This window comes from Odontomachus brunneus, unplaced genomic scaffold (genome assembly GCF_010583005.1).
Source record: "Odontomachus brunneus isolate Ranch 3 - 2012 unplaced genomic scaffold, Obru_v1 Obru_scaffold_003, whole genome shotgun sequence".
Taxonomy (NCBI): Eukaryota; Metazoa; Arthropoda; class Insecta; order Hymenoptera; family Formicidae; genus Odontomachus; species Odontomachus brunneus.
Window position 1 is genome coordinate 2,981,440 of NW_022639453.1, and position 17,590 is coordinate 2,999,029.

General features: G+C 34.7%; 1 protein-coding gene across 1 annotated transcript in view; it reads right to left on the bottom strand.

Moving 5' to 3' along the window:
- The window catches only part of LOC116844100 (acetylcholine receptor subunit alpha-like 1), a 331,491-nt gene that overhangs the window by 301,857 nt on the left and 12,044 nt on the right, over positions 1 to 17,590 (bottom strand). The window lies entirely within an intron of this gene.

Sequence of the window (17,590 nt, forward strand, 5' to 3'; positions counted from 1 at the left end):
TAAAAGCAATTTTCATTCATAAAATTACTGAAATTGAGCGTACGGGCGGACGAGATAAAGTTGACTACTTAAGATATCGGCAGGATTTTGGAGAACTCTCGCGGAGACTCCAGAGCTGTTAATTAGAATACATATTTTATATGCGGTCTTCCCCAAGTAAAAATCGTATACGTTTCGCCAGTACGGAAAAATGGCCCGATACTGGGTCGATGCCGAAAAGCAGATGTCCGATTTTGGTACTGGCTCAGTACTGGGCCTAATATTAAAAAACTGTATTATTGGTACTGGCTTCGTACTAAGGTTGGGTACTGGATAATCGTACCGTACGTATATTGGGGCGTTACCGAAAAGTGTTTGTCGTTTTCAATACTGGCCCAGTATTAAAAAAGCTATATTACTGGTACTGGCCCTGTTCGTAGAATCAGTACTGGATACCCAAGTAAGAATCGTATACAATCTGTCAATAAAGGATATTGGGCCAATATTGTGTCGGTACTGAAAAACGAACAATACTAATGTTCTTTATAAGAAAACGGAAGAGATCACTAACGCGAAACCTAGATAGCTCGGTGGTAACAACGCTTGCCTGTGACAAGCGGAAGACTCGAGTTCGATACTAGCCGTGTTGCCCCGAAGATTTTTTCCTTATACTATGACTATTAAAAATAGATATGTATAGGTACAAACGAGAGCAGCCCGGCCAGTCTGATCTTTCTTTCCATATTATATAGTTGTGATATTAACAATTGTACAAATAATAAAAATTACTAGGAATCCATACTGGCCTAGTACTGGAAGGAATAGGTACTTCTCCAGTGCTAAGAATCAATAATTTTTTTATACTGGTATAGTATTCATTTTTTCAGTACTGTGACAGTACTGTTTTCCGATATATATATATATATATATATATATATATATATATATATATATATATATATACTGGCCCTTTTCTATCATCCCAGTATCACATTAATATTAAACCCGTACTGGCATCTGATACTACTAACTATTATAAATCGGTACTGGGCCACTTTGATGCCAGTAGTAAATTCCTACTTGGATCTTTACTCTGAGTTGCTAGCTAACTTGACCAAGTACCAGAGGAATATGATCACGTTGCAACATGCTCCTATTTTGGTTATTAGAAAACAAAATATACGGTTTATAAGATTATTGCATACATAAAAATATAGAAGAAATTTGTCTCTATCATGTATACCATGTTACCATGTATTTTCATCTACCATCACATACAGTTTATCACAATTGAGTTGTCTGAGAAGTTGTAACTTTAAAATTCTGAAAAATGTGACATCTAATTCGAGTCTGCCAAAACGTATATAGAAAAAAATGTTATAGTAAAAGTAAATGTGAAATTTTGTAACTGAGAAAGTCAGCAAAATTTTGTAATTGATATTCTATTTCAACTTCTTACTCTTCTGTTTTATATGTACTATTTATATCTCAAGAACTAAAGTGTATTATTAAAAATATTGACCATGTTCTCTAGCAAGATAAATTCTACTGACAATTATTTATTCCTGCCCTACTAGAATACATAAGGTAAAATTGAAAATAATTTTATATGGAAAAAGAACATAACATTCTCTCTGTGTTCTCTGAAGTGCATCTCGCGCAACGTAGTGAAGAGCTTCGCTGGCGGCTAAAAGTCACGTGGTCTCGGAAACTGCCAAGCAATCATAATATTTCTTCAGGCGAAAATAAACGGATCGGAAAACGTCATGCGTGATTTTCGATCTTCCCAAATCGATTGAATTGCTTGTGAGGCGCGTTATTTCTCACGCGGGATTATCGAGGAGAATTATTTTGAGCAACAACAGCAATCTGGAATCTTCAAACTATCATTTTCCATCTTTGTTAGTTTAAAGAGATTGTTAGTAAAGAGAGATATGCAATTTCGAGACTCTGTATTCTTGATATGCTCGCATTTTTTGTATGTAATTAGTCATAAGACTTGTCTCTTGTTTGAGATTTGGCGGATCACATCTTACGATCACACAGTAAGTGCGGTTTTGGCACAGTTTCGGATAATATGGATATGGATAGCATGCCGAAAGATTCAATTCGGCTCCAAGCAGAGTCGACTTGAAGGTAGGTTTATCGTAACTTTTGCGTTTGACCATTTTCGATCGAAAACTGGAACATGGCTGTTCAAGTAAAAATTGTTAACACGTTAAATCTTTAAATCGTTAATCGTCACAACGATCGCAAAATGTTAATACGCTCGTGTCTACTTGTTTTTTCTTGGTAAGCCGTCAATCCTTGCATCAAATCGGCGATGCTTGTTTCATCTTAGATTTATAGCAAAATATAAATATTGAAGTTCGGTTAAATTCGATACATATAGGATCCGTCAACGAAAATTTTCCATCCCGATTATTCTGTAACCAATTGATTTTTGTCAAAAATTCCGATACTGACAATTTCAATATTATCTTCAAGTGAGCTTTATAATTGTGATAAATTTAACTATATCACTTCATTCCTTTAATTCGGATAGCTACCCTACATAAAATCTTAAATAGAAGTCAAATAACACAGTGTACGCATAGTCCTGTGTTTTGGAAAACAAAAGTCGTTTCTTACGTAATTTTACTCGTAGAATCCGAATCTGGCCGCAGAATCACTCTATCATATCAGGTTTTCGAAATAAAAGGAATAAAATACTCAAAAACCACGATTTTGATCATATTCATCTTATTATTATAGAAATAAAGCAATTTTTTTATTAAAAATACTACAATGGCATCTTAAAGTAGGAGAGACCGGGGCTTTCTATCTGTCCACGATTTACGCTCTCTTCAAATTTACTAAAAAAAACTAATAAAGATATTTGGTTGAAAATTTTAATGATGTAACTTTCCAAGCTTTCTAAAAAAAACGTAATTAGAAACGTTAATCTTTTAACATTTTAAAGAGATGAATTTTTTAAGCGAGGAAGTCGAGCGTAGACAGATAAGCTCATATGCGGGGCTATCTCTCCACATTTAAGGGGCTATCTGTCCATATAATAAAAAAATATATTATTTACACTAATTTTTATATCTATTTATAATAATACTTATTATTAATATATAATATTGAAAAACCTAGTCGTCGGAGTCAGAACAGTAGTGGATATTTTGTATAGACTTTCTGGCAGGATTCCTACGTAGAGTTCGACTTTTTTTATATCCGGTGGCAGACTGATTTTGAGTCTGTTACAAAATCAATATGGTGAATTTTTTGTTTACTCATTTCTTTAATCCTTCTTTTTATATTTAAGACCTTTGCTTTTTCTTCAGCATTTCTGGAGGATGATGATGTTAGCACAGCGCTTACTACTGCGTAGGATTTTTTCTTCGTGTTTTTGCGTGGTAGTGCTTTTTAAAGAGGACAAACTAGATCAACAGAAAACTGTTTACTAGTAAAAGATCGCAAGTTTCGTCCTGGTATAGTTACTGACTTACTTTGGTTTGCTGCTGGTTAGGAAAAAATGCCAATTTTATAGGAGCATGTAATTCGGTGTCGTCAGTAATCGTCAATAATTGACTCATTGACACTTTCGACAGCTACTGAATCCGTTTCACCGATATGTATAGGCCTGTCAGTTACGCTAGTTGGCGCAAAATCCGATTCATGAAATATTTCTGAATTAAATAATTAAACAGATTCCTGTCTTTTCGAAGCCCGTAACAATGTTTTTTGATGTAATTGATATTGAAATAGCTATTTTGACAATTCCTGGTATATTGTGGTACGTCATTATTTTTCCAAAATTATTTGTGATCCAATTATCATAAGCAGTATTATAAGCTTTCTTAAAAGACTCGTACACGGATAATCTAACGGCTGCATTTTGTTACAGTATGGAGGAAGAGACAATATTATTATGCCATTTCCACGCACAAAATTTATTATTGCAATACTTATGTGCGACGCGTGATTGTCTAATAACAAAAGGATAGGTCTTTCTTTCTGTACAAAATGCTTGAGAAATTCCATAAAGATATTCTCTTTCATTCAGCCGCTAGGGTTTGCGCTACCTGCTGGTCTCCATAAAAAAACTCACATATTTAACTCGATGAAAATCAAAATATGGAGGAGTCGAATGACTAACAGTATTTACAGCGACAATCATAGTAACAAGTTTACCCCGCTCACCCGAAGTTATCCAACCAGTTTGTCGCCCACCTTTTTTACCGACGACTTTTGTTAGTTCCTGGATAGTTGTGACGTGCTGATGTCGATTGGTTTTCGTCTCTTTTACAAAGACATTCAACTTTATTTATTCGTACCACGGAAGTAATCTTTAATCCAATCACTGTAAAAATATTTTTCCACAATTTAAAGAAAATTTTAAATGAACATCACTTTACACCCACTGAAATTTAAAATTATGACGAAATTGGAGTCATAACTCTTCTGAAATACACACACACATACCACAAAGAGAGTTACAGAAATTAAAAGTCTATTAGTTTAAAATGCTAATCTCCGGTTCGCCGGAGATTTTCCATGCGAATCACAACTCGCGAATATTCTTGAAGCGTTCTAATCTGTATGCCTCCCGTTAAGTCATTAAACGTTTTTCGCGGTAGCAAGCGCGGTAGTAAATTAAAGTGAAGTGAATGAAGTGCGACTTAGGACGACGATTGGATGCTGAAGAGGCTGGATAAATGTGAAGCGACGCGGTCGAGATGCAGCGATGGACAGAATTGGATGTCGTTGTGGATATCAACGCGGAGCGGTAAATATATAGTTCAAGTGTTCATAGTACGTAGTGTAAAATTTAGATGTAAATCGCATTGATTGCCGGTGAGAATAGTCACTAAGATTATTTCGATATTGCGAAATTACTTGAAGAACACTTAAAGATTAAAGGCATGTGTAATGTATTTGTAATGTTACAGAAAATTTCTCTCGAGGATATAAATATTCGTAAACCGAAGAAGTAGCATAGTAATCTTGCTTATAATACTGAAAAAATGTCAAATAAGTATTGAAAAGGAGAATGTTAGAAATAAATTATTTTTTACCCACTGGCAGAACTTTAATCATTGTAAACTGTTTCTAAGGTCTTGTAAAAACAGAAAATAGCAATTATTTGTTCACCAGATATAGGAAAAGTTAAGAAAATCGGGATTTATTATTAATTATTGAAGTAGTCATATGAAGTGCTTTTTTTAAAGCTATCTTTGCTATATTTAAAGCTATATCTCTAAAATAAAATCAATTGCGCATTTATGTGTTGAGAAGTGAATAATGAATGTAAAGATGTTTGTTTTTTAGTTTACAAAATATTCCTGTGTTGTACATGCAGAGGTATCTGAAACGCGCGCGCGAAAAACTTACTATTTATATTTTAGTTCTTAGCTAACAAATTCTTTGCTTGGGATATTTTAAGAGCTAAGAAAAAAGAAGGAAAAAAAATCAAAGAGAGGTCGTTATCGGAGTTATCAGCATATATGCATAATCTCGCTTACACAAACGCACATATTTTTCGCAATTATCTATATACTTCTACAACACATACACAGAATATTATATGAACATATATTTCTATATCTCTTCTTGAGGAGTGATACTCCTCCAAAGAGAGAAGTGAAAATTAGGTTTCTATTTGTTTTGTCAAACATTGGGGAAATTAAAAATCTAATGGACATTTTCCACTAGTAAAAAGTTATTTATTAATATTTTTTTTAAACCTCCCGTATCATTATAAAAGAATGAAACTAGCAATCTCTATTTCACTTTTTATGAGAACTTTTAACTTTTTTAACGGATTGGAATTTGATCATCTAAAAATAAAAAGCTTTATTTCTTTAGTAATTATTTTATTTCTTTCGTAAAACCAATAGTTTCCAAGTAAAAAATAAACTACATTATTATATAACACAGTAATCAATCAAATTTTAATAAATTTAAAAATATCTAGTAAGCGCTTGTTTGATTGGCAACTCGTTTTGCTAGCTTCTATCCAAAATAAAACTTTTTTCTTACACTAGTATTAGAAATCACAAGCAATCCAAACTATAGTGTCGAGAACACTTATATCAGTATTTATTTTTCTAACATTTGCTTGCACATATGGTAAATTTATATATCATTAAGTTAAAAAATATATCCAATAAAACTATTTGTTTACTGCTGTCATATATAGATTTTGCTCTCAGTACGAATATATGCTAGTCGTGCGATACAAGTCTAGTAAATTATAATATTAGCTATATTGTTCAACGAAAATATTTTATACATATAATATATTCTATACGTAATAAAAAGGATCTAAGAACATTAAAATTGATCATTTTGAACTAAAAAGTTAAAAGAACAAATAAGAAAAGAAAAATTCAAGAAATGGTGAGCAACGATCCTTGAATACAACGATGTCTTGACGCACGAAATACATCCTTATGACCGTAGAACGGTAGTTTGCCACACAAAAACGGATGTGTCGATCTGTCTAACTAAAACTCGACGTTGCGCGTCCGTGCCTTTTTATCTCGTTTAAAAGTGTCTTTTTCTGATTACCGCCGGCATCGAACTCGAGATTTGTAGCCCCGTTGCTTAATTCCCTTTTTCCGTATCCTTCTTGATCGTTTTCCTCTCGCCGCACCTTCGCCAAATCCTTCCCGTGGCGTTCCGGGAGCGTAATCTTTCTCTCAATACCGAGTATCCGTTCATCTAGATACGCCTACAGCCTTTTCCCCTTGATGTTCGCACCTGAGAATTATCCGATAAGTACAAGGTGTGCCGATAAAACGTGACAGCTCTCGGATTGCTTTCCTTTTGATTAATCGTATTTACTGCGGGGAAGGACGCGACTAACGCGGAGAAAACGTCCCCTCGGTAGCGTAAAGTGCGACGTTTCGACTGAAATTATTTGAACGACGCGACATAACAAGGTGAGAACTGATTTTCGCTCAAGAGGGAGGGGAGAGGAGGGGCAGGGAGCGTCTCTCCCGAGAGAGCAGCCTCAAATTATTAAGCCATTGTTCAACAGAAAATCGTTTTAACCGAGTCGCGCAAAATAATATTACATCGACGGTGCGGCAAAACTGCAAAGGCCCATCGTCGACTTTAGGGCGCCATTAAAGCCGCGCCAACGGATCCAACGACCGAATGATGACGGAACTTTCGCGACTCTCTCGCGGAGACCGAACGGAGTCGTACAAGTAATTAGGTTCTCCGCTCGCCCTGACTCGCGTACGACCCCCCTTCCCCCTTCCTCCCTCCCCCCCGCACACCTTTGAAGATCGCCCACATTGCGCACTGTCTGGCGCGCTTTGTTATCGGGACAATAATTCCGCCTGAATATCGTTGTCGGGGAGCACCGCGTCTGGAATAACGGAACGCCGCCGGTACTACAAACGGCAGTAACATCAGATCTTGTCTCGCGCCTGGTCTGAATTATATACGTATACACGTAGATACACGTAGATATACGTAAATACGTAAGACGTATTTAGCTCACGCCGCGTAATAATCCGACATGGAAATCTATTTATCATAGACCGCGTTATAAGATTATACTCTGAGGACTCCGTTCTCCCCGACAACGAAGAGAGGGCAAAATCGACGGATCGTTCGTGCGAGATCTTCGGGAAATAAGGCAACGGTCGCCCGGCAACGGCCGCGAGTAATCCTGTACGATGACGTGCACCAAAAAAAACGTGGTGGTAGTAATTATACAGGATGTCTGGATTTGGATGTCTCACCTTGTGTGCAGATACAAAAGTCGTTAAACTAGACAGAAAAAAATTCTCTATCTTTCTGTAAACTGCCACGATAATTGTCGAACTATTAACGAAAAAAAATTGTCAATCGATGCGCACAGTACGACGAGATTTATAGGCAGTTTGTTGACCACTTTGTTGGCATTGACGCACTTTTGCATCAAATAAAGGATGAACCAAAATTGGCATTAACGCACTAATGCACATATCATTTAATTTTTTTTCCGTTAGCAAGATTTTTATCAAACTCAGTACCCAGGAGTTTTTTGGGTCGCTGATTTCAAATCTGAACTCTAAATTTAAAAATTCAAAATGGCGGACTTAATATGACAGACCAAAATGCGAAAAGTAAATTGATTTTGATGAAACTAGGTATTCGGGAGTTTTTGGGGTCGCTACTTTCCATTCTGAGATTAGTTTTGTCAAATTCAAGATGGCGAATACAATATGGCGGACCAAGTGACTTGATTTGGATGAAACTCGGTACTCGGGGGTTTTTGGGGTCATTGATTTCAAATCTGAGATTTTTTTCTTAACCATTTCACTGGCAGAGAAAATCAACATCAACTGGCAAGATCAAAATGCTGTTTCATTTTTATAAAAGTCGGTATTAAAGTACTTTTCGAGTTGCTGAATTACGAATTTGAGATCAAAATTTGAAAGTTTAAATTGACGGATCTAATATGACGACTAGAAGTCCTTCTTTATCTGATTGACTAAACAATCTGAATAGATTTGACAGATTGACTTTTATCATCCTGATTTTATAGATTTCATAAATAAATTATCTTGTTGGGTTGTTTGACTAAACAGACTAAGTTTTCCAATAAATTGTCTAATAGAATATACTGACTAATTGACCAACTTGAAAATGCAATCATTAGTTCCATTCAAGGATGTGAACCGCCATATATCGTTATTCTCGTTCCAAAGTAGCCTTATATTACAACAATAACAAAATTTGAATAATATAAAACTGAAATTATTTAGGATGTAGAAAAATGGGAGCCTTGAATTTGACAAAACTAATCTCAGATTCGAAATCAACTACCCTAAATAAAAACCTCCAAATACCATATTTCATCCAAATCAAGTCACTTTTCGTATTTTGGTCTATATTAAATCCGTCATCTTGAATTTTGAGATTTTGAACTAAGATTCGAAAGCAGTGACTCCAAAAACTCCCAAATACCAGATTTCATCAAAATCAAGTCACCTGCCACATTTGGTCTGCCATATTGAATCCGCCATTTTAAATTTTCAAATTTAAGTTTAGAATCGAAATCAGCAACCCTAAAAACCCGTGGATACTGAGTTTGATGAAAATCTTGCAAATGGGAAAAAATAAAATGATGTGTACTTTAGTGCGTCAATGCCATTTTTGGTACATCCTTTATTTGACGCAAAAGTGCGTCAATGCCATTTTTGGTACATCCTTTATTTCACGCAAAAGTGCGTCAATGCCAGCGAAGTGATTAAATTCTAAAATTTTGATGTCAAATTCATATTCAGTGACTCAAAAAGTACTTTAGTACTGACTTTTATAAAAATCAAACAGTATTTTGATCTTGCCATTTTTGGTCAGTTGATGCTGATTTTCTCTGCCAACGAAGTGGTTAAGGGAATGTTGAAGCTCAAAACTTTACCGACAGAGCACTGACATTTTTCTGCAAAATTTACGTCGTAATGGTTGTAGAGAATTACAAATGCTTTTACGCAATGAAAGTACGTGCAAAAATAAATAAGAGATAATTACTCAATATATGACGAAAACGAAAAAAATTTTAATGTAAAATCTCAAGCTTTTCTGTATTTGCTAATCCGAAAGTTCCACAGCTTGTACATACCGACAGTGTATATGCTCCAAACAGAAAAATTTTGAAAAACATTCCTTCGCATCTGGATTCAGAAGTTTAAAAATATCCGAAAAATTTGCACAAAGATTTTTATACACGCATGGTTAAGTTTTCCGCTGAATATGATAAAACAAAGCAACATACATTTACATAGATTTTGTGAGTACAAAAAATAAAAAGGATAGCATGATTGTGTTAGTGATTGTCTCTGCGTTATCGATATTGTTCGAGTTCGTTATCGACTTCAGCATCCCCTAAACAGATACGTACAAACTCGAGGATACTTATTTGATGCGTGTGCGACACGAATTATTCCAGAAAGATACGCCGCTTTTGTTACCGTTGTAACTGTTCGTTAGACTTATAATCATGAAAATGTATATACATTTAGTAACATTGTTCATATAAAATTCTATGAGACAATATTTCTTGCTAAATGACCAACCTGAACGCATGCTGAAATCTATTATTAACTATTACTTAAGCCGAAGATCTACGTATGATAAGAGAGAACACAGAAGAATTTGAGCACGCTGCAAAAAGAAGTGTATTATAACAACACGTTAACACGTCTCCGCTTTTAATCCCCTTAATAAAAAGTGCGTGTTATCTGTCAAACTGTCAAGCTGTGAAATGTTTTGCAAACATTTGTAAAACATATTTGTTCAGTTCTGTATTGTGTGCGTGTAATATTAATAAATAATTCAGATGTTTTATTCTAGTTAATTTAAAATTCTTATTTTAATGAAACTCAGCATGAATGTAGGTTCGATAAGTAAATAAATTTAAAAATCTTTAGTTGATGCTGATAAGCAGTTTGAAGGAATAAAATCATTTCTCAAATATAAAGAGGTTTTTCTTTGACATATCTTATTATCAAATAGATAATATATTTCATATTTATTATATGTGCAGCTGGTTGATTAAAAGTTAGAACAATTTTCCTCGATAAGTTTTGTAACGCATCCTGTATCCAATAAGAGAATTTATTGTTTAGTAGCTCTTATAAAATCCATTTTCTATTGGATACGAAATGCGTTTCAACTCATCAAGAAAATATTTGCAAGCTTTAATCACCCGACCGTATATACACATCACTTATTTACATAATAATTGCATAATATAAGGATAGTCATATAGCTACCAGCTGTCATGCTGTAATCATTCTGGTATTACGTGCTTTATACTGACAAGATATATTGTATACGAGATACGTTGATTATATTGCTATTTTAAAAGACTGGAATATAAATGATGAACATGCCATGCGTGTTTTCAGTACAAACGAGAGATGTAGCGATTTATTGTAGCGTTAAAGATCATCAATAATCATTCGGTTAGATTGCCTGAATTTTTAATAACACAAAGCATAATGTCATATGTAAATCCTGCAAATGGATATTCTGAATATCTCGGCAATCTCATTTTTAGTTTTACTCGTCTAATTACGTCGACTAACTACGTCTAGCCTCAGCAAGCCCTCGAACGGTTCCCTAGCAATTCTAGATTCCGTTACCGCGCTATCTCGTTGAAAGCTCGCGGCGCTATAGCGCCAACTATTGGATTTTACGTCCGCCTGACAGTGCCTGTCACAAAAGCCATCTATACAAACTGCATATGTCTTGGATTTGTTTCTTAATCTTTTAATAACGGCAAATGTAAGCATTCAGCAAGATCCGGCGTGCGTTGCTTGTTTCGCCTTTTGTTCGATTTTCATTTTTGTTAGAAAATAATCAAGATATATCCCACACTCTTTATTCTAGCTCGTCCCACCATATCGTGCACATCTCTTGACAAATTTTCTTTCGTTATAATATCTCGATGATAACTGTGATAGTTTGAATAAAATGATAAAGAAATGTTTTATTCACTTTTAACGAATTCTTCTTGTATACGGATGATCAGATATCTAAATCCAGACATTATGTACATAATGTGACAACTGCACGAGATTTGTATGTAGAATTAATGTACATATTTTATTAAACCGTTTTATAGTTATTGCAACTAAAGCTAGATGATTAGAAAAGCTATCCGACTAAAAATTCATCCCATAGTCTCGGTAAGGCTGGTCCTAATCAGTTACTAGGTTTGTATGGGCTAATATCATCATGTCTTACAAAGAAATCTTGCAAAACCGAAAATTCTGATTTTAACGAAACTTGACATAAATATAAGTTCGATGAATAGATAAATCTAGAAATCTCTAGTTGGTGCTGACAAACGATTTGAAAAAGGGTGAAATCACCCTTCCAACAGAGGCTTTCGCTTTTCTGTTGATATATCTTATTATCGAATATATAATATACTTTATATTTATTTATACGTACAGGCGGCCGATTAAAAGTTGCAACACTTTCCCTTGATGAGTTTTGTAATGTATCCTGTATCGAATAGGAGAATTTATTGTTTAGTAGTTGTCAAGAGATTCATTTTCTATTGAATACGGAATGTGTTGCAATTCACCGAGGGAAACGTTTGCAAGCTTTAATCGGTCGACCGCATGTGCGTATCACTTATTTACATAGTGGCTGCGCAATATAAAGGTTGTTACGTAGCTACCAGTTGTCATACTACAATGATTCTAGTATTACATGCTTTATACTAACAAAATATATTGTGTACGAGATACGTTGATTATATTATATTTTAAAAGACTGGAATATAAATGATAAACATGTTACGCGTGTTTTCAGTATAAAATATAAACGACAAGTGTAGCAATCATTGTGGTGTCAAAGGTTATCAATAATCATTTGGTTAGATTGTCTGAATTTTTAGTAACACGAAGCATAACCTGTCACCTGTAAATCATGCAAATGTTCTGAAAGTATCTTAAATATTTTACTTAAAATTACAAATATTCCACCAATACCTGTAAGTGTAATAAGTATAAAGTAGCAGAATTATGTAATGTAATAAATGATTATTACAAATGCAATGGATGGCATATTATCTTAAATACACAGCGATACTATATTAGAATTTCAAAATTATTGAATTTATTAATTATTGGATTTGTTAAGACTTCGCAATAGACGACGAAATAGAAGTATTCGAACATAAAAATGAAGATAATTATGAAGTAATGAGTATAATATAATATAATAATATATGATATAATTGATAATGAGTATAATTGTATACAGGAGGAAAACGAAATTGTAAGTAACAGATTAATGAATAGCAACCTACATTTATGCCAAGTTTCATGATTTAAAAATGTGTTGTACGTTTCTCGACTGTATATAAGCTTATTACTATGAAAATGTATAATATAAGAATAGTCATAAAAAAGTTAAGATAACCATTCAAATATCAGTTACATATCGTAGTTATTAATTAAATATCAGTGTTCCTGAGTTGACCTGAATTATTGATTAATATAATACAAAACTTTGAATCTTTCTTCTAAAACTTGCATTTTAAATTTATGTTTTTTTAATCTGTTCTTCTCATTTTTAGTCTATTCTTTTCAGTTTTAGTTATAATTGGAAAATATTTACTTTTCTTTTTAATATAATAATAATTTTTTTATTATTAACAATATCATTTTATTTTTATATGGAATAATGTACTTTATTTTTTTTAATATAAAATAAATAATTGCCAGAAATTTCGCTCGACTATGTTGTCTGTAACAAAGTTGTATGATTAGAATTTTCGGCACTTGCGCTGTCTATTCTTTGTAGCTGCACTAAGCTGCAATGTTTGCACTTAAAAAAAAATAGATGGATATACTGGATGGATATACATATAGATGGATATACATATAGATGGATATATTTCGTGAAAGAAAAAAGAAAATTACAATAAAGTAAGATTATAATATTGTCGCATCCATGTCACGTCCACATCGACAATCCAGTTTTAGCTGATCAAAAAAAAGAAAATGTAAACGAATCCTTAGAGGAAATGTGTCAACGAACAAACATTGATTGTAAATCATTTTGGCAAAATAGTAATTAATACATATCATATTTGGCTGTTTATATCGTAATAGATACATTATGACATAGTGACATACATTACGGCCGGTATTCATAGTCAAATTTTATATTTAAGATCGTCTTAAGTTCATCTTCAGATGATGTACGGAGCATTCCTTGGGTTGCAGAAGGTGAACTTAAGACGATCTTAACTTTTATTATTATAAAATTATTTCATTAAAATATTTCAAATTTCATATAAAAAAATAAAATTCAAATTTCATCTGCATATATATAACGTATATATAGCACAGAATTATCTTGCCTATTCAAAACCACTATAGTAGCTTTGTCATAATGGCAGGGAAAGGAGGATAAAAAGTTGAAAGTTGTCAAATGTAAGAAATCAAGTGTTTACAAAGGTTTTTAATATCGCTGATTACGATTCTGAAATCTCATTTTCAAAATCATTTTAGGTACAGTTTAGAACAATATTGCCAGTCTGAATAAACGCGTCAGCAGTTTTCAGTATAAAATATAAACACAATAAGTTATAGCAGATATCGCAATATACATAACTTTCCTTTAGCGTTACCCAGAGCTAACGACGTGGACGTAAAAAGTTTTTGTAGTTTCTTTTTCATTTTTTCGTCTTTTTATTTTTTGTTTTTTAGTTTATTTTTTATTTTTTGTTGATTTTTTTCTATGTTTTTACATTTATTTTACTTATAAATTTTTATTATTTTATTGGTTTTACTTATTCAATTAGATTTATTGAAAAAAATTAGTTCTTAATTTCAAGCCACTATAGCGGCTATGCCGGCAGTCTAAAGATTAAATATAAGATTAGACTATGAATACCAGCCTATATTATAGTGACAAATATGACGTCAAGAAAACATCAAAAATTTATGCAATTTGACGTCATTTCGACAAACCAAAATTTGATCTTATTTTGACGTCATTTTGTCTTTTCTGTATTTTTCTCGGGTAATAATAATAAGACCGATACACTCGATACGTCATATTTCATCATTTTTCGACGGGACACAACCGCCGTTCCCTCTTTCTTTCTTTTTTTTTCTTTCTTTCTCTCTCACTCTCGTTGCTCTATTCCGGCCAAACTCGGTCAACTTTATCCGCGAATAGGCGGATCCACTCGATAGCCGGCCGGCCGGCCGAAAGCGCGCGCGTCTGTACGAGATGCGCACGACGGAATTATTATTTCGCAACATTTGCATCACAAAGTGTTTTATCGCTCGCCACGCTGGCGCTTGTGAAAAGGGAGAAAAATGCAGCGCGCGCCCGCGCACGTTCGTCACGGTTCCGCTGTCTGCAACACTTCGCGCCGAGATGAACTGGACCGTTTGCATTCGACCCGGACTCAAGCCCGCATGAAAAATGCATCCGACGTGTACCGCCATCACGACAGGCCGAAATTAACATCGCGATTGTGCACCGGCGCGTTACAGATTTCATTAAGTGGCTGGTCTCGAGCGCGAGTCGCGACGGCTACGTGGGATGAACGGCCTCTCCTCGATTGATCGATCGGCTGAAACTGTGGCGCGGTTGCTTCGAAAGATAAGAAGATGGTATTGTAAGAGATTAGATCAAACGCTCCGGTCAGAGGTGAGGCACACTGCAGTCCAAATAAGTTCAGATTCGACATTGAATCATTTTATATTGAACATTTTAAATATGCAATTGAAAGCTTTAAAGGCGGTATACTCGGATTCATACTCGGATCTTACATTTAAATTTGTCTTAGATTCATCTTCAGATACTTCGTAGCAAGTGAAGTGATCTGCAAAGCAGCTGAAGATAAAATTAAGACGATCTCAAATACAAGACCGTCTTAAGTCTCAACATATCCGATTTATGAATAGCGTCCCAAATGAGCATACTTTGACCAATGTTACTCATTTCACATTCACGCCATTTCGCTATTAACCGTCTTTCTTTTCACTCCTTCATTCCTCCCAACTCTACGTTCGCGGATAGTTGTAAGGACATAATTACCAGTTCCTATGACTGAACTCATTGACCCTAGAATGCTAATTCTACGCGTCCAAAACGTATCTATATAGGTTCAATGACCTTCTCTGGTGTTAATTGGATGTCTCCTATTCCACGGGTCATCCTCCTCCAGATGGGGAAGATAATCTCTTCGACATCAGAACATTTCAGCTACCAGTTTTCAGTTAATATCAGTTTGAACGTAATGTACACCTGAAAGGTGTCACATTAGAAATAGACATTAAAAATTAATACCAACACTCTAAAGTTAACTGAACGAGGATAAAACTTTTCAATATAACATTTAACATTTCATATAACATTTCTTACAATTTATTGTGTGTACCTATATCTCGGCACCGTTCGTGGGTTTATATACGCGCTCGAAAAAAAAGGTACTCGGTACACTGGCTTGATCGATCGAATCGCGATCTGAAATTGCGAATTTTCGCCGACGCGATTTCGGCGCACTCTCTTTCTCTATCAAGAGGCTTTTCCACGCTTGTCTGATGGATGCGTGGCTCTGAATCGACGCGCGTTGATCTTCGCGTGATTGATACCCGGACTCGTTGGCTCGCGCCGATTGATCGCTTGTGAGTATTGCGAGCGCTCAAGATACAATCGGCCACGGCCGGACGGTAAAGGGAACACGCGAGAGAGAAAGAGAGAGAGAGAGAGAGAGAGAGAGAGAGAGAGAGGGGGAAGGAGAAAAAGAAATGTAAATGCACAATATTTATTATCCCCGCGTGTACTTCGCCGATTTAGAAATGCAGATATTTCGTAGAGCGGGAAATTCGGAAAATTCGGAGGAACCGCGTGCCGTTGGCGCGATCGACGATCGTTAAGAATATTGTCAGATGTGAGTCGCATGGTGCGCGTTCCATCCTCCGAAAGGATATTTTACATCATGTATGCGTGGTGCTTCGGAATCGGTTTAACCTATATATTCCCGTAATGCATCACTGGGTCAAAGTGCATTACTCTCGAAACGAAAAACACGGTCAACGCGTATTTTCTGCACACATGCGCGGCAGTCGACACAGAAACCGCAAATTGAATCAATTCGTTAATTCTGCAACACGTCCGCTGAAACCCGTGCGCATTACACCTGTTCCGATATATTCAGTTTAATAATCATAAAGGCACGCGATTTTATTTACGACGTTACTTTCCATTCGGCAATAGAAAGGATATCCACAGCGGATATTCGTAAGAACGATGCGATGATTATTTTCGACGAGAGGCACAAAATTATCAGTATTGAGAATTTTTTTTAATCTAATTTGGATCGACTTCCAAAAATAATTATGGATTCTGGTTAAAAGTGTAATGCTTCAAACGATTCTAAATACGATTCTAAATGGCAAACCCAAAAGTTTCTCAATATTTCTTCTACTCTTTATTTTACATTAAAATTGAACAAAACATACGTTGACTTTCCAAATAATTTATTATTTAATAAAATATTCAGTTTTTTAATATTTCATTTTTCTTCTTTTTTATTCTATTGAATATAGTAATTAGTATAAAAATAGAATTCCCCTTGTTTAATAGCATAAATGTATACTTTACCGACGAAAAAAACGCGAATTTCCATAATATTTTTGTTTTTATTCTAAAGAGAAAATTCATGTTTGGAGTATGAATGGAATTCTAAATTGATATCGCAGTAAGATAACCAATTTTGCGGCAAAATTTTTCAGCATTCTAATCGGAATCCATATCCTATTTTGAGAAAATATTAAAAAATTTCTATGTGGGAACTCGTGTGACTGCATCGTACGGAAATATTAGCACATCAATGTATTAGGACCTTAACTTAGTTTCCGCCCAAAAAATACTGAGAAAAAGCATTTATTGTAAAAAATTTATTTAAATTATTTCAATGAAAGTATTTTCCATCACTTTCTACAACTTTTTGCCATCTTTCTGGCAACTGGGCGATACCATCTCGATAAAACGATGTTTGTTTCGAAGCAATCCATTCGTCCACCCATTCTCGCACTTCTTCAACATTTCGGAAGCGTGTACCACTCAAGCCGTGCTG